This window comes from Strix uralensis, chromosome 1 (genome assembly GCF_047716275.1).
Source record: "Strix uralensis isolate ZFMK-TIS-50842 chromosome 1, bStrUra1, whole genome shotgun sequence".
Taxonomy (NCBI): domain Eukaryota; kingdom Metazoa; phylum Chordata; class Aves; order Strigiformes; family Strigidae; genus Strix; species Strix uralensis.
The window spans coordinates 76367949-76394719 of record NC_133972.1 but is presented as its reverse complement, the minus strand read 5'-3'; the positions used below and the strand labels follow the sequence as shown (position 1 = coordinate 76394719).

General features: G+C 42.8%; 1 protein-coding gene across 7 annotated transcripts in view; it reads left to right on the top strand.

Moving 5' to 3' along the window:
• Positions 1-500: 500 nt before the first annotated feature.
• The window catches only part of ATXN1 (ataxin 1), a 229461-nt gene continuing 203190 nt past the window's right edge, over positions 501-26771 (top strand). For 3 of the 7 annotated variants that reach the window (XM_074871426.1, XM_074871370.1, XM_074871389.1), the window contains exons 1-2: positions 1906-2005; positions 7301-7421. The gene's annotated coding sequence lies outside the window, so the exon portion shown is untranslated. Of the gene's footprint in view, positions 560-870; positions 1090-1905; positions 2006-7300; positions 7422-12558; positions 12728-26771 lie in introns of those variants that run through there. The other 4 variants (XM_074871407.1, XM_074871418.1, XM_074871397.1 and 1 more) reach the window with 4 other exon arrangements.

The following is a 26771-nucleotide window of genomic DNA, read 5'->3' as shown; positions in this document are numbered from 1 at the left end:
AGCCTCTTTGGTCTGAATGAAGTGGAAGGTACTTTCTACAAAGCAACTCAAGCATATGCCAAGGATCCGGATAAATAAAACTAATTCAGAAAAAGGGAGTGGGATGCAGGCTCTTGCTCTAAATCACTTTGCAGTTCTCCACAGCGAAATGCAATATGGCATCTTAAATAAAATCACCCTCTTCTGACTCTCGCAGAGGCTGCTTCAGAGCATTCCCTGGCTTCCAGCACAGTTTTATTTCCTCCCTTAGAGAGAGACAGACCAGCCTTGACTGAGCAACTGATTTTCATGCATCCTTTAAACCAGCATTCCCTGCCATTTCTGAAGGACAGCACGCTTCGCTAGCTGCCTCTTCCTTCCCCCTTAAACAATATAGGTTTGGGGTGGTTTTTTTTTCCCTCCTCAGCTCATTTCTTGCCGCCTGCAAAGTGCTTTGAGATCCCCGCGACGCAGCCCGCCTCAGGAGCGGGCACTTCTGTGGAACAGCGGCGTGCGCAGGGATTAATCCCGCCGTAGAGAGCCAGCCTGGCCTTTGAAGTGTTACAAGGGGAAGGAGGAGGTAAGTGGCGAGGCGAGACCCCCGCGCCCCCCCCCCCCCTCCCCGGGCCCGTCGCCGCCGCCCTCGGGCAGCGTGCGGCGGCCCCGCAAAGGGTTAAGGGCCGCCTTGGCCCGGCGGTGCTGTGCGTATGCAATAATCTGTGTGGCTCTCTTGGCCGCCTGCCAGAGTGTTGCCTTGCCTCCTCCTCCTCCTCCTCCTCCTCCCCCTCCTCCCTTCTCCCCCCCCCCCCCCCCCCCCCTTTGCATGAAGTAGGATCCTTGAGCTGTTGCAGAGGCAGCCAACTGCTCCATATTTGGCTTCTATTACCCATTTACATGCTGGAGAGAGGAGAGGGAGCGAGCGCTGCACCGCAGACATCATTTCTACTACAGTGGTGGAGACATCCCGGACCTGTGTCACTGCAGGGGGAAGGAAAAAAACCAAACAAACAAAAAAGCAGACCCAAGCCCCGTGATCAGCTAGGAAGACATTTGTGTGCGAGTCTCTCTCTGACCCCCCCCCGCCAACCCCACCTCCACTGACACTTTACAGTAAGTGGCTTTTTCTTCCTCCTCTGCTTTCTGCCTCGCCCCCCCCCCCCCCCCCCCCGGCTTCCTCCCTTGTTTAGACTGCAAACCGCCGGCGATTTCCAGCTGGAAAAACACGGGGCCGGGGGGGAAAGGGAGCGCACTGCCCACCCCGCCGCGGGGCTACAGCCCGCCTCGCTACGGTCGCCCCCGGCCCGCCACGGCCCGGCCCGCAGGCGCTGCCGCCGCGGCCCGGCCCTGGCCCCGAGGGACAGAGGGAGGGGGGGCGGCCGCGAAATGGCCGAGGGCTCTGGCGGAGGGAGCGGAGCCGGGGGTGCGGGGACACGGTGCGCCCCGCCGCGGGAGCGGGGGGCCGGGGCCAGGCGGTGGGGCCGGGGCGGCCCCGCGGAGGGAGCGGCTCGTACCGCCCTGCCCTGCCCCCCACCTCGGCGGCTCCTCGCTCCTTCCTCCTTCCTCACCCCACACCCCCCCAGCCTTCCCCCCCGGCCCGGGCGGGGTGCGGGTGGCCGCGGGGACGGTGGACATTTTGCGAGCCGCGGCTGCCCCCGGTGCGGCGGCCTTGGGGTGTGTGTATGTGTGTGTGTGTGGTGTGGCGACACGGGGGGGGGGGGAGGTGTGTGTGCGCGCGTGTGGCGGCGCGGGGGGGCCGCGCGGTGCGTGTGCGGCGGGCGGGCCCGGCGGGGCGCAGCGCGGGGCCGGGCGGGCGGGCCGGGTACCGGCAGGGCCGGTCGCCGCCGCACGGCGTATGTAGTACGGGGCTGGGCGGCTGCCGGAGGGTGAATGAAGCGAGGAGGAGGAGGCGGCGGCGGCGGCGGAGGAGGAGGAGGAGGAGGAGGAGGCGGCGCTGGGGCTGGGATGTGCCCGGCAGCAGCCCCGCTCCGCTTCACTCAGGGCCCAAGCCGGCTGCAGACGCCACCCGGTACTGCCGGCCGGGGGAGCGGGGGCGGGAGGGGCAGCGCCGGCGGAGGGACGGGGCGGGAGGGCCCGGGGAAGGGGGGGAGGAACCGGGATGCCTGCGGGGTCCGGCCGGCGGCGTCCCGAGGCGCCCGCGGGGAGCGGGGCCGGGGTTCCCCCCCACCCCCCAGCCGCCGCCGCCCCGGGGCTCCGCTCGCTTCCAGCAGCGGCGGCCGCTGCCCTCCTGCCGTTCACCTGCCCCCGTCCCCCCTCCGCCTCGGGGTTTGCTTGGGTCGGACTGGGGGGGTTGGGTTGTGGGGGTTTGGGTTTTTTCCTAAGGCTTCGTAATGTACCGGCAGAAAACAAATAAATGACCCCGTGTATGTTTGTGGGTGCTGAATCCGTCAGTGCAATTCCTGAGAATATTAAAGTCTAAATTAAAGCCTGCTGGAAAACGTTAGCTCCTACTGTAATAGTAATAGCGATAATAATAAAATGACAGAATTGGGAGCGATTTACATGTTATTGAAGAGGAGGAATTACTGAAGAGTAATAATAGAAAAGAAAACAAGTCGGAAGCCCGTTATATAATGCACTGTGTAGACAACGAGAGCGACGGGCTATTTTTATTTTGTTTACCGTATGCTGTGTAATAGGGACTCCTCCGAGCAGCATCTCTCCCCTGTGAGCCTGAACTCCGGATAGAATTGGGGAAAAATCTTAGGCATTCCTGTTATGCCCAGATGAAGAAATGCATGTTTGTAAAACCTTCCTCCTTACAAATGTTTTCTGTGTCCAGATCGGCAAGGGTGCAGGTAGATGACCTTTGCCGGAGACCTTTTCCCTTCCGTATGGTAAAGAAATTCATATTTTGTAACGCAGGTTACGCTTTAACCTTTAACGCTCATGGTTATGTATTTTATGCAGTAATGGTTACTTTACGTGTCAGATGTGGTCAGGCGTAGTGAGTTACTCTGCTTACACACCGAGAAGTCAAGGACTTTTAATTTCAGTTTTGAACGAAGCCTTCCCCTAAAGGAAAATCCCAGCTTTGCGTTCATCTATTTCTGTTCAGGTGATGGAGATGGTTCAGTTTTATGATATGGAGCAAGGGTTATGAATGAGGGAGAGGGAAATTGAGAATGGCCGGGGAAAATATTACGCCGTAGTTATTTTTGCGATGCTGCGAGGTAATAGTAAGTTGTAATTGCATGTTATTGCACCTAATTTGTTCGTAAAACCGGCCCGATATTTTACGGGCAGCAGGTTTTTTTAAAGGGTGGCTGTAATCTCCTCACTTTTTACGTAAAGCAGAGGTCGATAGATTTTCTCCGCACTCGCCTGTCTGTCTGTCTGTCTCTCCCGTCATGTAGCGACATGTCAGCGGCGTAGGCTTTCAGCACGCTTACTCCAGCCCTGATCACTCATGTAATTAGATCAGGCTGCCATGGTAACAGACGGTATTCACCGTCCATTCAGGTGTGTGTGTGTGTGGCTGGCGGGCGACCCAGCGGGCTACCACCAGCCCTCCGTGAGCTGTGTTGGCTTGGCCAAAATTAAAGGATGCCGGTGGTGGTGGTTTCCCAAGGGCTGAGCTTCTCGGGAAGGGTGGGTACTCCTCGCCCGCTGTCGCGTCAGGCAGGTGGGATGGTACGTGGCACGCTTGGCAGGTTGGCCAAATTGTCAGTTCTACTTGCATTTATTATTAGCAAATTAACAAAGGCGTGGTACTTTGTAAAAATGCTTTTGGCTTATAAAAGCTTGCATAAAAGTTTCTTTGGAGTTTTCTTTTTTTTTTTTTCTTTTTTTTTTTTTTTTCCCCTGGCTGGCTGGTTTAACTGTTTGGTGGCTGTAACGGTGTTTGTGAGTTAGTAACAGTTCCCATTCCAGCATTCATATTTTAGGCCACGGGCTTGTTATTCTCCACTCATGTACTGTACTTTACACCTTCTGGCCAGTAAAATTAAGGTCAGTGATACCTGATATCACTGTTGTCACTTAGGTTTGTTAAGCCTCTTCATAGTTCTTAGCAAAGTCTAGGCCCTTTTGTGTTTTAGGTGAAAGCTAACTTCATTTTCTCTTGATGAAAAACTAAGTATATACTATTAAAACCAATTTTCTTATCAATAAATAATGTCTCCGATATTGTGTTGTTTTTCGGTGGTTTTTTTTTGCATTTGTGCTCATCAAAATATTATAGCCATAGAGCTGGAGACTTTCTGCAAGAAAGTTAGTAATACATTGAAAAAATACGTGGTCTGATTAGCTTTGAACTGTATACTGCTCTTAAAAATGTATTTAACCAAGGAATGTGTGTTTGTCTTCATTCCCAGTATTTGGGCACCACCCTTTTGAGCCACTTTTTCACAAACGTAGGTATAACTTTTTTAAAGGCACCAAATCTGGCACTCTGTTCTAATGTCATAAATCTGGAGTGACTCCAGGGGACAGGATTGTGAGCCATTTACATGGGTGTATATCTAGAATAACTTCATTTATTGGACTTAATCCAGGCATGTAGTAGAGTAACACAACTCAGAAAGTGATCTGCTGTGTATCACCATTATTTTCTGTATATCTTTTTACAGCAAAAAGCATTGTGGGCTTAAATAGGATTTTTGCCTGATTAAGGAGCTGCGTTAAGCATCTGCAGAAGTGGTTAACACCCCTATTCCAGTCACTAATCTTGCATGCACTTACACTAATACTGAACTTGGCCTGGAGGATTTTGTGTCTCAGTGATGAGAAATCATCAGCACCCACAGCTCCTGAGCGTTTGTAGTACTGGACTGGAACATAATGCAATCCAGAAATATCTCAGTAAAATAGATATTTTAATCGCTCTTATGGTAAAGCACCGGAGCTGGAGGAGGTAATGAGAAATGCCCGTTGGTGGTTCAGCTCTTGCAGTGCCAGGCAGCTGGCAGTCTCAGGTTTGGTGTGACAAGTTTGCAGGTCTCAGCCTGCCTGCCGAGCAGAGGCGTTTCTCCTCGGAGGGACAAGGGGACAGGGAGTTTGCGGGCAGTTTCCTGCATCCGAAGTGCAGCTTTTCAGTGCTGCAACTAACTTGCCTTTCTTGTTAGGAGAGAATATCCTCTGCTTGGCATGGCCACCTTGGATTTGGGCCTCCGTACTGAGGAGGGGGCTTGAAATAGAGGAGCCTGTTAGGAGGACCGGCTGGAGAGAATGAAATAATTGCGTGCAGGATGACTCCTGTAGCGTGAGCCGTTGTGTGCTGCATGCTGCTTATATGTATTTTATTGTAAGACAAATTACCTGTGTGACTAAGAGCATTAGAAAGTAATTATTTTCAAAAAGGCCATATATACATAGTTAAAAGACTTTCTGGAAATAAACAGTGCAACTTTTCTCCCTTGCCCTTCTGGCCTGATTGAATTTATTTAGAAAGGTTGAAAAAAAAGTAGTCTTGTTTTAAAAGACATTTGCAAGGGACCTGGAATTTCACTTAAAAAAATTTTTATGTAATAGATCCAGTGGCCTAGTTTCCTGTTAATTAAGAAAATAGACACTTAAATGCAGTCACCTGAAAAGCAACTAAGGATTTAAACATTAGAATTTAAAAATAATTGTTGTAGTAATGTAGCTAGTAAAACAATATCGAGGCCTAATTTCCCCCTTGCTGAAGTTTAGCAGCATGTCTTAGGAGATGGCAGTCAGGATTATCATTGTCATTGTTCATACAGTGCGCTGCTTTTATTGTGGTGTACTAATTGAAGGGTAAAGAAGTATGGCAGGCTCTGAAGGAAAAGCATCTCAGAACTGCATAGATGGGCTGAAGCACTGGCTGGCTGCAAACCTACTCCAGCGTGCGAGGCAGCTCACGCTGATGCCGCTTGAGGGAAGTCGGGCTATGTGACAGCCTTAGCTAAGCATACAGGTTGTGAATGATTCGGCTGCTGTGGAGGACCGTACAGGTACAGTGTGTACAATTCACAGAGTGCAGATAACAGATTTAGTTGTAGGGCTCTTCTGAGAATGCTGTAACCAACTCTGCTTTAAAAAAAATATAATTAGCATGAGAAACAGAAGCGCGACAGGCTTGGCACAGGTAAATGATTTCATTGCAAAGAGATGACGTGCTATATTCCAGTGACTTCAGTAGCCTAAGCTTTGCAAACTGAAAATCCTGACCTCATCCTTTCATTTTACTTCTGTGCAAGAGTAAGTGCTATAAATAAATAAATAGGTGTTTGAACAAAGGCACTGTATTTTGGAGTCTTGTTCAGTGGTTCACATTCTTTATATAAAAAGCTGAAGATTTTTACTTGATTTTGACTGAGCTGATACGTGACCAGTGTTTTAAAATGTAAGAAACTTTGCAGACTCTTGACTTTTGCAAAAAGACAAAAGACTGATCAATGACCGTAAGTCCTTTCTGATCTCAGTGCATGTGTTGAGAATGTAATGCTTCATTTTTTTTCCTCAAAGGTGTAGTCTGAGGTTGTTGTACAACACATGCAAATCTGTGTGTGTGCATTGGTCCCAGTCTGCTAAGTTACTTTAGTACGTGTCCCAGTGAGGGTTTTGCTGAATGAGGATTGATTAAAGAACCTATCTAGAGTTAAGTATGTGTGTAAATCCTTCCATAAATAGGAACTAGTACGTATGCTCATAAACTAAAACAACAAAAATGCTTCTCAGTGAGGGAGAAATGGTCCCACTAAATCCTTTTATTGTCCCAAGAGTGATAAGAATATTTGGTGAGATTCCAAGTGAAAAAACACAATGTATTTTGTTTAATATGTGATGTCAGCAGAAATTCAGTGCTGGCTCTTTGTAATTTTACTGAGCAAAAATACAGAAATAGAAAAAAAAATCACATTGGTAGAGTTTTCCTTTGCTTATGTTACTTGGGAATTTGCAGGAATATGCATTGACTAGCATGCCACTATTAATGACAAAATAGTGCACAAGGTAACGTCACATTCCCAAAGCTGATTATTTTTTGCCTGATAGTAGTAGTTGCAGCAGTATGCTTTCTGGATGATGCTCCTCCTCAAATAAAATATGTTCTGTTGGCAGTGAAGACAGTCATCTCGACTTGCTTATGATTCTTCACCTCATTATGATCACATTTAGGAAAAGAGCACTCAGTTTGAATAAATGGGCTCTGCTTTCTACTGTATGTGCTCTGTCTGCAGGATTAGATCTATAGTTTATTTGTGCTTGAGTAACAGCAAGAGCAGTCCCTCTCAGTCTTTATTGGGATGTCTTAGCATGTTGTAAATTGTTTGACTCTTAACTGTGTTTTTGTTTCTTTTTATTTTGGTTTCCGTCTCCTCAACTCCTGGATCAACAGTCACATCGCAGGCTAAGCCAGATGGGCAAGCAATACAAACTGTGAACTTATTCTTGACCCCTGCAGGACAGTGACCACCTTCATTTTTGTCTTCACCATACAGATACACACTGCCAATAAGGTGAGAATATAGTGCTTTTTATTTCCTCTTAACAAGTGTACACTGTCTACTCTGGGCTTTAATCAGCGTGGACACCTTACCGGTGTCTGTATGATTACCTACCCATCATACGTTTGTACTTCCCTTGCCTGGCAGTAGAGGTCCTTGAGAAACTCGTCAGAAAAATTCCATTAACTCTGGTGATTCAGTTCGGTGACTTACAGGACAGTGGGTTCCAGATGAGTGGTTTTGTGTTCACCTCAGGTCAGAGCATATTCAGTTACTAAAAGATGATAGTATGAATGGAAAAGTTTACAGGCTTTGATTTTTGTTGTAAAATACCACGCATGAAATTGTATAATTCCTGCCTGCACTCTTATGAACATTTTCAGTGGTTCGTGTTGCTTGCAACCTGCTTGACTTTTCCAGTGTCCTGGGTTCCTCCTGTGCACTAAACTTTGTCTGGTGTAAGGACGCTTCCCAGCATAACTAGTCACTACTGACATGCCTGGGTGTCTTTTCCTCAAACTCTTTTACTCTGGTTTGAGGAATGTTTTCAATTCTTCTGATTTTTTTTTTCCCTGAAATGCTGTAGCCAGACAGGATGTAATAGTGCACATCTATCAGTCTGCTCTCCCTCTCCTCTCTCTCCTTCCCAAATGGTTGTGGAGAATACCTTGAAAAAACCAAGTCTCAAGGCTCAATTATCATACTGCCAATAAAAAGAACATAAATTTTTATTTTTATTTCTTTAATCTGATTGTCATTAAGCCAGCCTGTTTTTTTGGACCTGTTATATTATTTTTGGGTGCTTGGTACTGGCAATACTGCTAATGCTTAAAAAAAAAAAGATAAAGGGTTGTAAGAAAATTGCCCGTGTCTTTAAATAAAAGAAAATGAAATATAGTGGTTACTTGCAGAAAATCAAAGGATTTTTTTTTTTCTATTTACAGCCACAAAACTTAATTACTATAGCATTCTATTTATGAGGGGCTGATCAGAAAGTCTCCATTGCAGAATAACTTTTTTATGTATACAGCATGTCATAGAAAAGTATGAAGCACATAATTTACATTTTATTGTGGCTGCGGGGAAGGGTGCTGTGCTTTAAAAGCAAGTTGTCTAAGCAAGTAGTTACATGCAAAGACATGCCTGTTACGGTTTATAAATGAGCTTGAATGGTGGGGGTGGATTGTAACCACTATATCTCTTCGGAGCAATAAGAATTTCTTGAGAGTGAAAAACCAGACAAAGTGCCCATGTGCTGACACATTTCGTCTTTCTGTTTTGGAAGAAAACTGACTTGGTAACAGCTATTGACTTGGGAGATCGAATAGAAGGAAGCTTTTTGTTATGACATTATCATTTCCACAAAGCATTTCATTCTTTTCAGAATTAGCTTGGGTTGTATGAAATTGTATTTATTTGTAGAAATGATTACTCCAGAAAAGGTTTATATCTCTTAATTAGAAAAAGTAATCGTTTATAGTGTATTGGTCAAATCCTATGAATAATCAGATTGCGTTATCCACGATGTATTGCTAAGTCACCTTGAATATTTTAGCATCTGGCATTTCCCATGATTGCATGATAAACACTATACTAGATACTAAGTGAACATTTCAGATAAAAAATATTGGATAAAAAATAGTTAAGTCTGGTGCAGAGACGTGGCAGGAATATAGTACTGTATTGCTTTTTTCTGTACCAGTGCAGCTTGAAGTATACTGTTGTATTTGTGGACCATAGATCAGATTTGTTTTGGCTTCTTTTCTTGTTGTTGGACATTTTAGTCACTGAGTTTGGGGTACCTCTGTTGGCTTCATTAATTAGTTCTCATTTTTCTAGGAGATGATCAAAATCAGGCCCACTGTGTAACTAAATAAGTCAAATAAAAGTTATTGGAGTAGAGACTGCCTACTTACAAACGTTCTCTTTGTTACTGAATGTAACAGGCAGGAGCTTGCAGTAGTAACACGTGAAAGAAACACAACCCGGCGCCGTGCAGTGAGCAGCCACAGATAGGTTTCACAGCTCAAGTGCCAAGACCCATCATCTTTCCGATTTTTGCATTTGTTTTGGGGTGAAGGTGGCAACAGCCCCGCTCCGTTTTAAGCAGACCTGGAGTCTGTCAGAGGGAGCAAACATTGGATGTGTTTGAACGCATCCAGGATGAGATCTTGGAAACCTTACTTTAGGCTTAATGGCCGTACACATCATCGATAGCTTTACTTGTGTGAGGAAACATGTGGCTTCAGGGAGTGATGTTGCTGTTGTGTGTGAGCTCCAGGTGTGCTTACCCTTCCAGTTCAAGCAGTGTTCTTGCAGAGCCTGCTAATCATCTTGCCTCAATAAGGACACAGGGAATTAGTAAAACCAAAATTGAAATAAATAAATAGAGATACAGCTTGCTGCTTTTTTTTTTTTTAATCATGGCTTTAATTAATTTTAGTCTGCTCTACAAAACATAGAGTTATTGTTATTTGTTCAGAGTGTGCACTGCCTCTTTCCACGTAGGCAAATGACTCAATGCTTTCTTTTAAACAGTTGTGTTGAGAGGATTTTGCATGTAACACTGGACATTTTAACAACTAAAGAGTTCTTAATCTTTTCCACTGTCGAGTCACTTGATATCTATTAATCATATTGTAGTATCGGGTTGAATTTACAGCCGCAGTCCACTTGTAGGAATTTTTTTTTTTTTCAGAATTTTCCGTAAGTATGTCTGTATACTACCTAATGTGACTTACTTTTTACATAAGACACTTCTGGTTTATGCAGACTTCTGGCTACTACTCTGTAAACGGTCAACAATCTGCCCTTTTAAAATACTTTGTAGTGAACACAGAAAGAGCTATCCGATTAGTGTGTCTAATGGTGGCTTTTTGATTGCCATATCAGTGACCTTTTATCGTACCTGGTTTTATTTCTTCCCTCTCATACTGTTTATGAAAGCCTACAATGGCTGTAGGGCTAAAAGAAGGTAGGTGATGCAGATTTATAAGGTGTTAAGAGCAGAAGTGAAACGGAGATGTGAACTAGGTATAATTGGATAGTAATTAGAAATAATTTTAATTTTTTTAATTGTTTGTTTTGTGTGTGAGTAACTCAAAAGGTAAATAAATGATGTGAGTACAGACTGATGTCTTAGAAATAAGGCTCTGTGGTCCCCTCAGCCCCACCCCATCACCTCAGCCATGACCTTTCACGTTTTTGCTCTGTTGTTCCTTCAGCAGTTACTGAAGGTCTGGTGTCTGACTGATTGAAAGTTTTATAGCACAGTCTAAAGTGTAGATGGAGTTGAGTGTAGTGATCTGTCTACATAAAAACACAAGTTCCTAATGCAGTCTAAGCCACGACCTGAGGTTTGATTCATCTCCTAACTTCTGTTTTAAAAAGGTGTATCTGCAGTGGAATAAGAGATGTGCTGTCCCACGCACTGCAACTTGTTAGCATTACTTTAAAGTGTGGGCTTTCTGGTGTTAGTGCAAGTATTAGAGAGATGGAGAACTTCTACATGCTGAGGGCCGAAAGTGGTGAGATGACTAGATGTGACGTGCAGTTGTGCTTAAGCCTCAGCGCTCGTGCATGCCCTCCTCTTGCCCTCTCCCTCAGCTGTGCATGTTGGGCAGCGGCGTGCTGCTGGGTTTTGCCGTGTCTTGATACCAGGGGTATGCTTTTGGATGAAAGTTAGCCTTTGATACCAGGGGTATAGTTTTGGTTGACAGCTAGCCCAGGTGGCAGCATTTGGATTTGAGTGTGTTGGCTGAGGGGTTTCTCATGGTGAGATATTGTGATGCAGGCAAACCCCAAGTTTGATAATTCCTTCTTAATTTTCTGATAAGTTACTTAGCAATTATCAGCCCATTTTGGGTCTAGATGTAAACCTGACTTAAGGATTTATTGAGTCACTCTTTACTCTATAAAAAGTACAAATGTTGAAGTGCTTCTCACTCACGTTGGAGTGTGGTTGTGACTGTTACCACAATTTTGTTTGTCAGGTACCCACGCGTGAAGGCCCTTGTAGTTTTGTAAATTTAACATTTCTCTGAGGCCAGCTACTTGAAAGAAAGTCAGGCTTTAATGGAGAAGGATAATTTCAAAAAGCAGGCTTAATGCTCCTTTACTGTGCTCAGAAATTTTGTGCTAGTGAATATTTCTTTCCTTTTCAGTGCCATGTGTAGTAGCTGAGTAGAGACTGATTTTTCGAATTAATATGACGGTAAATGCATTTCTCCTTTTCTGTAGCCCTGGAGCACGTCTCCTGCCTGGTAGTGTGCTGTATTCATAGCTTTCCCCAGATAGTCTGACAGCAAGTAGATCCAGAATGGTTTGAAAATTCACTGTATGCAAGAGAAAAAAAAAAAAATCCTAGTAGATTATTACATTAGAAGAAGATGTAAGTTTATTCTCCATGTACCACTAGCAGTTAAAAGCCCATAGCACCAATCATATGTAATGCATTTTTATTTACAGATTAGTAGACTCTACTCTGACATATGACTAACAGGGAAGCCCCTCCCTTTAACAGTTGTATGTCATCTGCTTCAGAGAACTAATTACTTGGCAATTCCCATTTGATAATTCCCTCTTTATTTTCTGATGAGTTACTTAACAGTGATGAGCTTGTTGAGCAGAATACCGTGCTTAATCTCTGCTTCAGAAACTACAGTGCGGGCCTGGGGATATCATTGTTTTCTAAATGCTATTTAGCCTTGCCATAGGAACATTGAAACCACACTAAGACATGTTAACAGTTTACAGTTAATGGTAAGCTTAGTGTGAGTGATGCACAGCATTTGCCAAAAAATAAGAGGGCTTTAGATTACTGTTGCACTGCAAACAGCTTGTTAAATACATCATTCCTCAAAAAAAACAAACCCTAACATAATTTAGATGTTAAGAAGCAGAAGCTTGTGTCAGAGATATCTTCTGTGTATCATTGCTCCTCTCCACTGAAATAATCTATTTAAAGGAAATATTATTCTTTAAAAAAACCTCACTGTTACTTGTAATATCTATTTGGCAGTTCAGCTGATACTGGTGGTTGTTGTGTTGTTTTAATGTGAGATACTTAAATATATCATCATTTGTGTTCTCTACTGTTACCTGTCTTTTCAATTCTTCCCCTATCCCTTTTCACATTCTTTTACTCTAGTGACCACAGCAACCCTCGTTTCTGGCTGGGGAATGCATTACAAGCCTCACTGCTAATTACAACATCGCAGTGTTCCTAGAGGGTACCTGAGTTCAGCGGTGCTTAGCTACAGCGCCGGGCGAGGGGATTTATGGGGTGAAGTGACATCAGCCTGCGCATGGCAGTCCTGGTAAGGTCAAAGTGAGTCTCTCTTGCAGATCAGGAGTCAGATGGGTCCTGTTCAGACCCAGTGTCTCTGAAATTCAACCGTGGGAAACCATGTCACTGAATTTGATTAAAATTTTATCGTTGACTTAAGCAGAGGAAGGTTTGTGGATCAGCAACAGTGACTTCGACTAGCTGGTGGCATTACCCCACAGATACTGATCCCTGAAGAATTGCATTTTAGCTGATCCAGTGCTATAAGATGAGAATTGGGCTATTTTTTCTTTTACTTGAATAAGAAGTGTAGTATTTTGTGTATTAGCTCACGTGACATTTCATCGTCAGGCTTGCTGATTTATTGGATATTCACAGTGATATCTCTTGGCCAGTACTGGAAGCTGTGTCACAGGCTTGCTTTATCAATGAGAAAAATGCATTTGTACATAGTTACATGTGTTTTTTGTAAAATTAATCAGAGGAACAGTAATTTTATGAAACACAGGATTCAGAAGAGATTAATCTAATTGTGTTCATGAAGTACACCAGCTATAAAATCTTTTGAAAGGAATATTAATCAAGTTGATCAAAGGTGGCTTGAAGTACAGAATTCAGATACAAACACAATTACTTTCTATCTGTCTGTATGTTTGCTGTAGCTTGAGTGATTGTTTTTAAAATTCATTTAATACAAAAAAAAGTTCCATTTTGGTTTTTGGGTATTTTTTCCTACGGAATGTGTCACATTTTAAAAGCAAGCATTTTAAAAGTGAGACAGTATGATAGATAAAATTTTACATTTTATAAAATGCAATAAGTAGGGAACATAATAATAGGGAGCATAATAAAATAAGTAAAACTCAACAGAAGGTCATTGAGCCATTTTTTCTTTTTTTTTTAAAACTTTTTTTTTTTCCTATTTACATTTTTTTATGACTCAGGGTATCAGGTAGTGCTGTATAGGCATTGCAGAAAACAGAAATCCTCCATAAGAGACAGAAAAGAAAGCTATAACCATGAGCAGAATGCCCCATCTATGATCTGAAAGTTTTGCTTACGCACCTGGGAGTTGTGCCTTGACAGATCCTTCTACAGACCATTATAGCTGTTGGGGAGGGACCTGCATCCTGAGCCCTGGTGTCAGATTCATTTTACAGAGTCAACCAAAGAGTTATTAGATGGTGATTTGGGCTGGTCTTCAACTGACTGCTCAGAGGTGAAAGGTTGAAAGGTTGCAGTGGCAGCCATCCACTTGTGAATTGTCCAAACCATGCTCTGTTCACCGTCTCTTTGGGCTTGACAGCACTTCCCCAAAACTGAGACTCTACTCAGACAGCATTTCCTACAATTTCAGAAGAGGTTGTGCCTAAGGACATACAAATTTGGTCCAAGGTATCTTCTTCCCTCAGCAGGGCAGTGTTGCTTGTCATGAAGATTGAACTTCCGAGTAAAATCTTTTGGCCCCAGACACACCGATACTGGTATTTCTATCAATATTTATGCAAGTAAAAGACTATCATATGAATGTCATGAAAATAATTTGTCACCTAATACAAGTTTTTAATTGCCTACTAATGCCGTAAGATTTGAGCATCTGGTTTGAAACAAACAAAACCTAACTCATTAACATACAGTAGAGGTTTCTCTACTGATAACTGTGGTGGTCTCACTGACACCTGAATGAAATGGTACCTTCCCCCCTACTTTATTGCAAATGAGAGAACTAATACATCCTGGATTTTACATTTCTTTCTCCTGGCTTCTCTCTCCCTCTTTCCCCACCAACTACCCCGGCCTATGTTAGCATGACTCCTCTGTCAGCAGCACTTGCTGATGGAATAGTCAAAGACGAACTGGTGGATCTGGGCAAATGCTTTGCCTGTGCATTTCCTAGTCTGCAGAACTGAGAAGCTGCATCACCTCTTTGCTTAGGTCTTGTCTGCCTCCTCTTTGAATCAGGGATGAGTTTCAGGTTTCCTACTTATCAGCGTTGCTAAACTTTGTTGGATCTCTGCTGTGATCTGGCCTAATATTTTTTTTTGTTAATGACACAGTCTTGGAAGTCACTTGTGATTTCCTTTGTGAACTTGACAGTTGATTAATTAAATTGTGGGGAGATAAGTGACACAGCAGTGCTTTCTCTGTAATGTGTCTGTGTTCTATTTTATGGGGGATGAGGATGATGGTGGATCTTATGGACCAATAATCTATAGTTTAAAATTGCACTGTGTGTTTGGATAGCACACAAGTATTATATAGTGTCTTAAAATATATGTGATACTACAATACAGGAAGGACCGAAGAAGAAGTCTGTATTTTGTTCCATATTTGCACAAGCTGGCAGAATAACTCAGTCCTGGTGCTTGGTCTCATCTGTGAGAATGACACAAACTGGTATGGGTGCGTTCTACCATTTGCTGGTCACTGCCAGTTTAATTGCAGCTCAGCATTGGATTGAGGGAGAATATGGTGTGGAGTGACTGAGTGAATTAAAGTAGTGGCTGAGTGAATTAAAGTAATTCCTGAGTGGAAGTATAACATTTGTTATATGACACAACTATCCAGATGTTGTTATCTGTTAGAGTACAGCCAGAAAGGGCCCTAAGGAAAATTGAGGTGGGTAGAAGGTTTACAGTAAGCATGTGAAATCCATTAAACAGCAGCAGTCAAGTACACCCCTGTTATCTAAGGAGTCGAACATGCTGAATGTCACGTTGGCTGTATGGAATGGAAGAAATGCAAACTAAGACACACTTCTCCTGCAATGTTTGGTGCTGTTTATACAGCTTGGCCAGAATATCTCTATGAAAGTAGTAGTGCTGTGCAGCCAGTGCTGCAGCAACCAGGTTTTTATGCTCCTTATCTTCTTTAATGTGAACTGTGCTTGTTCTGCATCTCACTGAGGTGCTCAGCCAAAGGCTGTGGTGGAATAAGGGGTCAGGTTCCCGCCTCTGTTACTTGGATGGTTTAAATGGAACCACAGTGTAAATTGAGCATGGGATCTGGCCTGGGGTCTCCAGGTGTGTCAGGCCCCTCTGGACTTGGAGCTGCTGCTGGCAGGTCAGCATTGCTGATCAGACACTGCTTGTTTGGTAGTTGAGTTTGGTAGATATGGCAGTTGAGCATTCACTTGGCTTTTCCTCCAACTGAAGAGGGAATGAAAACTGTTCCTCAGTCAAGTGTCAACAGTCTTCTTTCCTTCCCATGCTTCAGGTGGATGTGTCAGTGAATTAGAGTAATCTTTCTTTATATAGGCCAAGCAGTGTTTTGCCCTTTCATCCTTCTGTCCTGTTTTAACCTTTTCCAGACTTTATTCTCTTATTGCTGGCCAGTTAATTTTTCTCCTCACCCCCTTCTCCAGCGAGATTCTCCCGTGCTCAGCAGTTCTTGCTGCTGCGTATCTGACCTACTTGTACAGCTCCCTCGCTGGGTTTGTTACCTGCACGATACTTTGATTGTGAGTTGGCCCTTTCTTTGGCTTGATTTTTTGTGCGTGTGTTTCTGTGTTTAAAATCCATTTCTGCTCAGAGGGTTTCAGTACCTCAGTAATTTTCTGCAGAACTGCAAATTTGAATGTTATTTCACCTACCTCTCTTCCTTCCTTGTTCGTCATAGCTGGATTCTGAGCTTTGCAACCCTGATGAAATGCCTGGACAAGCGTCTCACTCCATATAGCCTTCGCCTTCTCCTCATAGGGAAAAAACCCCTTAATTTCTTCTCTGAAGCTTCACTGTGGGTGCCCATTTCCCTGGCCAAACATTGGATTTTCAGTCCTGTGTGCCCCTGCCAGTCTTCCCTGGCTTCCAGTTGCAGTGTCTCTTCAGCAGGCATCTTGCTTTTCAGGCTTGTCAGCTGGTCTCTAACAAATCAGTTGCATATATTTGTTTGTATAATGTTACATGCTGGCATTGTAAAAAAAAAAAAAAAAAAAAATCTGTTGTTTTCTCTGTACCTGAGCATGAGCTGGTAGCCACCCCCTTCGGGCCATTTGTTCATGAGATAATGGGGTCACAGTTACTTTATCATCATATCATGTGGTCTGCTAATCAAAGGATTCTTTTACTGTGTTAATAGCAGCACTTCAAATTGTTAACATTATTAAGCTTTAAAAATTTAATACAATTTTCACATGTCATACTGATGGAACAAAAGTAACAGCTTGGGCAGTTTTCCCTGGGCTTCCAGTCATTCTCATACTGTGACTCTGCTCCACTGGCAAAATTCTGTAGTAACAGGTTGCAAAACATTCAGGATAAAATGTAAGCAAAACCAAAAAAGAATGTTTGAAAAGCACTTCATTCAGAAAAAGAAAAGAAATTGAACATGGCATGTGTTTTAAGTGAGGCTCTTCAGTGAGGAAAAAATTCCTGGACTGCTATGGAGAGGCACAGGAATGAAGTAGCCGCTGAATGAGTGAAGTTCACAGAAGGTATGAAGTGAAAAAATATGAGGGTTTTTTTTTTGTGTTTCACTGTGTTTTTGCCAAGAACTGACTATTGGAATGATAATGTGGTTATAGTAGGTTTAAAAAAACCCAATTTAATAACTATTTTGGTTGATAATTTTGGAGATTATACGTTTTCTCAAAAAACTAGGCTTCTGACTGAATGGAAAACTGTCAAAAATAATGCTTTTATCTGAAAATTGATACCCCTTCTTGTTATAAGTAATGCCAAAAAAGATACAAACTAAAGGATATTAGAGGAAAATACACATTTTCCAAATGGATTTACTCAGTGTATTTAACAATAGCTTCACTGTAGTTAGTTTCACTTCTCCCGTATGTAGACAGTTTCCCAAGGTGAGAGAAACATCTGAAAAAAAACAACCACATGTGTATAAGATTATAAAAATTGGTGTAGGGAGCTCAGGGGTATGAGTTACTACTTTTAAAATCCTCCATTAAAAACAAGACTAGACTCCATATTGATGGAGTCCTTTTAAAGGCAGTGCCCTTTTAATCAGCAAACAGGTCCTCTGTGCATCAAATAATTAAAAATAGAGCAAAGTTTCTGAACAAGGCGTCTGGCAGAAGCGTCTGTACTTCCATCTGTGCATGATTAGCAGAATGTTTCATGATATTTAAATAGCACAAGCTTTGCTCTCTTTTTTATTATTTGTTGTGCTGAAGACCTGTTTGCTTGTTAAGTGGTCTTTTTTGAATAGTTACTGGCAAGGAATCAGGAAAGTGTATGAAGACATCTTGTACACACTGCAAATGCCAAATTGTCCATTTTTTTCAAAGAGACACTGCCCTTACTATTTTTTTGATAGGAGTTTTACCACATCCTTCACTTGGTTTTTAAAATTTCTTATGGACCATTTCGTTTCAGAGAGAGTTTAGCACGCACTGTGGTCACTGCCCATGGACTATGGTTTCACTGCTACAGCTATTATTTTTATAACAGTGGAGCTCAGAGACACGATACAGTGTGAGTACGCACCAGGGTGTATTTGCAGAGTACGCGTGGAAGTTCAGATCTGCAGCTTCTGCTGGCGATGCTGGGAGCCATGTGTCTAATCTGCTGCGCACACGGCTCTGAAGCCTTACCCTTTCAGCGGGGACGTAATCAGCCAGGCAACAGCTTTCCAAGCGGTTTTGAGGCCTTGAGCTGGGACTCCTCCTTGCTGGCAGTCATTCAGCATCGGATTGTGTGCTCTTCGTTTCTGGCTAGCAACACGGTGCTTTGCAGTTATAGCCACTGATTTCCCTTCATACTAGTAAAGTTTTTGTGTGTGTGTTTTACAGAGATCTGTACAGGTGGGTATGCGATGAAAAGAAGCCACTGTCTGGATGCTAAGTGCATTGCTGTAGCTGGCTGAGGACACTTTTATTATGTGCAAGCGCCCAGTTGTTCGGAGCTGGCAGGCTGGCAGGGAGCTGAGACACTCCAATGGGCTCAGAGGTCCTTTGTGGAGAGATGGTATTCAGTCTTTGGACAATTTGCGTTCTTGGATGGGCATGGAAAATAAGAGTTTTTGTGGCATGTGTAAGTGGGGTTTGCTCTGTAGCTGGGCTTTTTGTTGCTGTTTTTTTTTCCTCTTGTGTTTGAGAAAGGCTGTGGTATGTGGTGTGTGAATACAGACCTGGGTCATCTCTTAACTTCAGTTCAGGACTTCAAAAGAAATTGTGGTTACTACTGAGACCAAAGCAGTTCACCTGTCAACATAACTGTATAAACTCTGCACGTTCGTACCTCAGACAAAAAACACTGAGGAGCTTTGTCCTTGGAGAAAGAGCCTGCTACGAGCCTCCGGGGAAGGTTTGCCTCACCTAGCTAGTGTCATGTTACTGGTATCTGTCATGCTGTTTCTGGCCCAGTTTCTGCAGAGTGGAGTGCTCTGGGGTCTCAGAGCAAGTTCTCCTCAGCAGGGTTATATTTTATGTGGGCAAGCAGTTGGAAATTTGGGGCAGGGCAGTGGTAGGACCATTTTGGAAACGCCCACCCGTGGTTTGGTTTTCAGGCTCCCAGGGAGGCCTGAAGATGAATGAGTAGATGCGGAGAAGTCCTGGAAGGGCAAGAGAAGGAACAATCATATTTTACTGTAAAAGCAACATGTATGCCTGTTCCTTCAGCTAGACCTCTCAACTAGGGTGTGAAGTGGTTCCACTCACATTTTACCCACATCACTCCTAAAAACTGTTAATATTGGTCCCCTTAACAACTGATTTCTGCAGAAAGGAGGAGAATTATTTCTAGAGCTGGTTCTTGATCAGTGCAGGTTGATGGGCCTAATTACGAGCATCCCTCCAGGAGCAATAAGGAGAAGGAAGACTTGGGCTCATTTTAGTAAAGTTGTGTTGGTAGGTTGGTTAAATTAAGCCAAGTTTTGTGTTTTGCTCCTAGTACTTGTTCTCCAAATATACCATAATGGGTTTTTTGCAACAGCTTCAGCTTATGTTGTGAATGTGAATTAATTAACATTAGTATGAATTGCATATTGTCCAATGGAATTTGTTTTTCTGTATCTTTTGTCATGTTCAAGGTACTTCAAACACTTTAAAATAATGAGTTCAGCTATAATTGTGCTGTGGCTTTGTAGACAAACATAGCCATCCTTCTGGGTGCAACAGGAGATCAAATTCAAGGATGTTTTTGCTGATTGGAGTGGCAAGAATACAGGTTGTGATGTTAGTATTACCCCTGCTATTTTTTAAAAAGCATTTGTGACAGGCTTCTTATTTGGCAGACTGGATTTTGCTGTTTATTACTTCATTTATAACTCTCAATGCAGTGTAAACAATGATGAAGAATTGCAGGGCACATTATTCATGAGCTGTTGTTTAAACCTTGTTGTTGCATTTCTAGCCCTGAATATTTTACATCATGACATACTACATGAAAAAGCTGCTAGCCCTTCATTTCCTGAAACAAACCCAAAGCTTCCTTTTATGACCCTACTAAAGCACATTGTAGCAAAGCAGGTAAACTGGATTTAAGCCTAAAATGGTAGGATCCTCTTGATGTGTGTGAAAAATGAGGGTTCAGCTGGTTGTCTGCAGGTCTCTGGGAGAGGTAGTGCCCTGTATCACTCAAAGACAATTCCTTTCAGCTGGCTGGAGGGAAGTATGGATAGCATCCAACATACAGATGTCCCCAGGTACATGGATTATAATGGAAATGTTGAGACCAGTCAGTATAGAGATACTAGCAAATATTTTTATAACTCAGAGTTGTTGACTACTGTAGACATGTTTAGGCCCCATTCCCATTGGCATTCCTCCTGTTCACTTTCAGAGGGTTAGGATCAGACCCTTTTGGCTCAAATTTGGAGTGAAGTTAATTAAGACTGAAAGAAGCATATGCATTCTGAAATCAGCCTCCAGTTTTGGAGGGGAGAACAGTGGAAATAACTGACCTGTACAATGATACTGAAGTACTTTATGGCATGATCAAGCCATACACTGAAAATAAAGCTTTTCTTGAGTTATTTGGGTTATTTCATTTTGATCTGTAGCTTGAAATGTCATCTGTTAATGGAAGGCTCGACGTGGTTTTTGTGCATTCCTCATAAAGCTGTTCTTTGACAAGGAGAAAACCATATCTAATTAACATGAACCTCTCTGTATACAGCAATAGGCATTCATTATTTTCAGTTTGTACTATTATATGAAAGCTTCTCCAAAACTTTGGCAGCTTAGTAGGAAGGAGTGGCAGTTCAGTGTATTCTCAGCTGTACAGCTCTAATCTATATTGCTTTTAAAGACACCTACATGTTACAATAAAAATAGCCCTTATAGCCAAAGATATGTAACCACAGTCTAGATAATTACAAAAGTAAGAGACTCAACTAAGTACTGAAACAGGAAAAAAAAAAAAAAAACAAAAATGAAATATTGGGGTTTTCTTAAGAGCAGTAGAAATGATAAAGGAAAGAATTAGTATTCCATAAATATTAAAAAAGAAAAAGTAGTTCACTGTATGTTAAAGTTGCTATCAGTTAGGGAATATATGTGGAACAAAAGTCTGAAGTACTAACTACTATAAATTCAATTGATAGTCAGGGCTTAGTTGTGCTCCAGAAAAAGAATAAACGTGTAGCTTTGCTAAAAACAACAAAAGCTGGTTTGGGGAAATATGAGTACTGCTAGAAAAGCTGAACTATACATCTCTAAGTAAAATTGCATGTGACTAGTATAAGTGCTGTTCTGTCACAGCGAGGACTGCTGAAATTGTGAGCAGGTAGCAAAAATTTACTGTTTAATATTTCACGGATAGTAATTGTTCTGAAAGTTTTAAATAGCACGGGAAATGTAGTGTCACAAACTTGACATTTGAATATTAATATTGATACTGAAACAGTCTCACCACAAAGAATGCCAGGACTGCAGGAGGAAGGACAGCATTTGATCAGATAAAGACAGAAAAGTTTTAAAGCCCTTCAGGTACATTTAAAAATGCCTTATGAAAACTGGGGCAAAATTACCTTTCAGGATTGGACATTTTATATCTAGGTTTGGGATTATTCCTATACAGGTAAAGTTGGAAGCAAAGAGGTGTTCTTCTGTCTTTTCTGTCTTCCCCCGTCCTCCACCCATTTGCTACTTGATGAAGACTGTCTCAACAAGGTTAATAGCACAGGACTACGAAGTGTTTTGGATTCACTTGTACAAATATTAGAAGTGATGTGGGTTCAAGAAAAGACGCGTGGGGTATAGTCTCTACTGTCCATTCTCAGACTTGCTTGAGATGTAAGTTATCTCTTGTAACCTCAACGTTTGGCTATGGGTTACTTTTAATAGAGACCTTTCTTTTCTAGACATAAAGTAGGGCTGACTTTTCCTTTTTTTTTTAACAAGCAAGCTTGCTCTCCCCACATCTGTGTGCAGATGAGTGTGTGCATAATCCCTTACTATAAGTTCATTATGGCTTGCTTGATTCTTACAAAAATGTGTGGTAAGATCAGAATACAGCACTTGACATAAATACACAGTAAGTTGCAGCCTGCGTGTATGTTGGGAGACCAAGGACTGTTGCCTCTTTGCATGCACAGTGTAACAAACCTCCCCCAAAGAGGACACAGAATAAAGATGGGGACTGGTGAAAATCACTAATGATACTTTTGCAAACAGAAGAGGCCAGCCAAAACCAAGCCCACATGAGGAACAGGAATATTTCTGTTTTGTTGCTCTGTGTAATGCACTGTTGTGGTGGATGGTACCCCACTGTTGATAAATCTTTTGATAGCTTTTGGCAACTATGTTGTTATGTAGATGGTCTGGTAAGTCACTTGGCTGGTGATAGTGCTGATAGGTGCATTGCTTTCTAAAATTCCTTATCATGGAGTGTGTAGAGCACATTTTTGCCTTTGTGCGCCAGTTTGATTCTAGCTGTTTAGCTATGTGCAAGCAACTTAAAGGAGTTTTTTTTGGGGGACAGGAAGGAAAAGTTTGTCAGCCTCCTTTCTGAAAGTGTTTTGGTAGTTGTGACTTTTTTCCCTTCAAAACTGTATCTTGCACTTTCAGACTCTCCTATTTTCAGATGTGATTAATGGTGACTTTTATCTTTAGAATGCAAATGCAATTTTAGCATACTTTTGCACTATATAGTACTCCTCTCTGCACAAACTGCTTACCAGACAAATTAAAAAGGTAGGTATGTATTTAAAAACCAAACAAATGCAGAATACAATTTACCTTCTGAATTATTTATATACTCATAGTTGTAGGTGCTGCAACAGATTTATGCCAAAGTGGCACCATTCTGCTTTGCCAAGTGTAAGCAGCTCCCTTTAGGCTGTACGTTACCCACTGTAAGTAGGAAGAGAAATTGGGAAGGTCGCTAGAACCCCTGCAATGCCTTTGTGTCTGAGGGGTGGTAACCTACATAGAAACAACCCCTCTGAGGTACCTTTTGCAGGGGGATGTTGAGGAATCCCTGACCCCTGGCAATCGTCAGCGTTTTTGTCCAAAGGGTGAAACAACAGCACTTTTATTAGGAAATGCAAATCCCCTGCTGACGCCGTGCATATACAAACCCGGCAGACTCCTGACCCCCAGGTGATGCCAATGGCATTTTGCCTGCCCAAGTTGTTGAATTCGTTAGGGACAATCTCATTTTTGCTAAGGAAACCTGGACAAGATAGTAAAGATAGTAACACATGGAGATCTTACTCTCCAGGGCTGTGCTGTTTGTAAGGTGTTGCACAGCATGTACAGAGTGGATGGAAAATGTTGTCCTGGAAGCATTCCAGTTTGTTACTATTTTGAAGTCATTTTGCCCGGGCACAAATGCTGCTGATTGTATGGGGAGCCTCTAGAGTTACAAAGAGTGGAGGGTGAGTCTCCCACACCTTAGGTTAGGTTGTAACTAGTAAATGACATTTTATTTTGTGGCTGGCTATTCACCTGACTATCCAGACCTCTGTTCTAAATAAAAACCAAGAAAATAAAATACTCAGGAGACTTTAGCCTGTTAGAAGATGGGTTGCTGTTGCAGATGATTATATAGATCTATTTTACTGCCTGTTCCTAACGCTAAGGTTTAGAAAAGCATGTTGATTTTGAACTGCCCAGAAACACAGCCCAAACTAGGAGTAATCATACCAAAACAAATTTCTTTTTTTACATCCTATAGTTGCTCTGTTTCCAAAAGTATCAGCTACATCTACTGTCAGTGGTAGGATAATAGGTTAATCTTTTTTTTTTTAATGTTCTAGTATAGCTGTTCTTAGGGACACAGAAGTAAATTGTTAAGATAACGTTAATCTTCTGATTTAGTGCCTGAACCAGCTCCCTTGATGTTAGTGCAAATTAATGGAATTAGGATCAGACCTTTAAAGAGTAAGAATAATAAAAAAACCCTAAGCCCCAACAGTAGTATCTTAGAGCTGACCAAGTTAAAAATATGAATGAAAAATTGTGACATATGCCTAATCTTCAGCTAATTTTCATGGTGAATGGAATAATCTTCTATGGAGCTGTGAGTGGCCAATGTATTATTGTACATCAGGGCCCTATTAATCCATAGATTATTGGCAGAGCATATGGTAACTGCTCCAAAGCATGCCATATACAACATGCTTTTATCTTTGTATTATTGTTTAAAACTACATTCTAATGTGTCACTGGGGATATATGTAGTCTTGGAAAAACTATTTGCACTGTGGTATTTGCTAGCAATATGGTATATGACCAGGATGTACACCAGATATTCAAATTATGTATGCTGCAGAATTTGTGAATTTGCATTTTAAAATACTTACCATTTCTGGAAATACCCCGAGGTGTAACTGTCCACAACTTCCCTTTACTAACTAATTATTAAATATTTGCTTTCAGAGCTGAATCATGAGCCAACTGGGGAGTGAGTTTCCCAGCTAGTGATTTTAAAACCTTACAGTCAGGACTGTGGCCTAGAAAGATATTTTTTTTTTTTTTAACATTACTGCTGTCCGGTTCATTAATATGTGTGAAGTACTGAAGCCTGTTAACTGAATGCCCTGCCTCCCTGAGTGCAGTTTGTTACCCTGCTTTTCAGAAAAATTCATAGACAGCTAGGAAGAGATGCATGCAAGACCAGAGAGCCTCACATAGTTTGATCTGGAGGTGTTTCACCTGGCATCACTTTGCGAGGGAGAAATAAATTGCTTGTGCCTCTCGTCAGAGCTATCAAATTACATGTGAACCCTTAGGAGTAGCTGTTCAAGCCCTGGGAGAGTAGACTGATGTCTGTCCTTCCCCGGGGGACATTTCGGTGACTGGGGGGGGGGGGGGGCTGGGTTATAGGAGTGCTGGGGGTTTTTCACCTGAAACTGAAAGCTGAGGACCTCACCTACGTGTGGGTTGTTGAGGGGTGAGGAACTGCCTGGGGACAAGTGATTTTATTTTTTCCCATCTGCCCCTGCCTGCCCTTTGCTGTTGTGTTTTGGTGAGGCTGATTTGTGTATGGTGTTTGTGGGTTTTTTTGTGTGCTAAAGAGCATTAAATAGAAATGCATTTGTTACACTTGTATCTTACTCCTGTAGGTATCCCACTAGCTTAGCTTTAGTGATAAATCCATCCCCCACCTTAGTTCACTGAATTGTGGGCATTTGACTTTCCCAGGGGGACTGTGGGCAGGGGTGTCTCCTGCCCCTGCTCCACCTTTGAGCGAGCTGCACCTTGGGGAGATGCTGGTGGCAGGGCCTGTTGAGACTTTCTGGAAGGCCCTGGGGTTAGGGCCCTGGCCTTGCCCCTGGGTCAGGGCTCCCGGATGAACACCACCACCCATGTATCCCCAGGCGCCCATGGGTGCCCGCTGGAGGCCGGCCGCTTCCCCTTGCCCTGCCTGCCTTTCTGAACCCCAGCCCCACCGCGTTTCCCGCAGCAGTGGCGTGTGGGCCTGCGGCGAGGTGCTCCCTCCTTGCGGGACCATGCTGCGCTCGGTGCTCCCGCCGCACTGGAGCAGCGGCTGCTTCTCACAGGGGTTTTTTCCACTGCTCCGTGTGGTTGCAGGGTCAGGTTTATCCCGAGAGAGTGCGCTTGTGGGTGCTGGTGGTGCAGCTGGGGCGTGGGGTTAGAAAGAGGGATGAGGCATGTGGTGGCTCCCTGCGAGCCTGCACACCTGCATCGTTTCAGAATACCCAGAAAATATTAAGAAAATTAATTGCTAAGCCTGGAGTTTGTTTAAATACACCCCAAATGTTGCATAATAATGTCTGTAACCCAAATTTTTCTGTCCTGTAGGAACATTGCCCCTTTGGGATAACTGGCTACAACATGGTGTCACGGATACGACAGTGTTGCACCATTTGTGCATAAACTGTGAGGAAAGTACTAGGTGGAGGTTGTGTACTGCAGAGCGTTGTTGGTTACACTGGTTAATTGGTTTGCAGCGTAATGGTGGTTTTTAGTTTGTACTCTGTGGTGGCAATAGTGACCAGTGACTGTGGTCTGTGCACCAGTTGACTGCGAGCCTGCCTCTGAAGAGCAGTGACTCCGGAAAGCAAGCTGGCTGTCAGCTGGCATCCAGTCGGTCTGTGGAGAGCTTCGCTTTTACCAGGAAAACCTTAGGGAGCCTGCAAATGGAAAAAGATTGAAAGCCTGCTCAGCCTTTCCGCAGGTGAAGTGAGGTCATAAAGTTACCTTTTTGGTGTGCTGATTGTTTTGTAGATTATTAATTATATTTTTTCATTTTCACATCATTTCTCCTGCTTCTTTCCTGTCCATTTTGAGTCAGTTGATATCTCTGTCTTTCTCTTTCAATATATGTGCAGTTTTTTGATATCCAAAATTCTTTATTGATGTAATAAAGTAATTAAATGGGGTGGCTTTGAAAACATGGTAGGGTAGCTTAGTGAATTTATTTAAAAATTAATGTTTAACTTACAACATCTTCTGTAAAGTTACCAAACATTCTGTGAGCAGTGTTGTAGTTATGGCTGTTCTCAGAGAACTTGAGAGTTTGCTTTAAAAATCATCCTTCAGAGTAAAATATGTTCTGATCTTTTTCATTATGAAAGGGAATGTTACTGTCAGTGTTTGTGGGAATCCATCCATTCGTTAGACCTTGTAGTAAATTAAAATACTCCCCTGGCCAGTTTTGAGATACTGAAGTGTGGAAGTGAAAAATCCCTCATTTCATTATTTA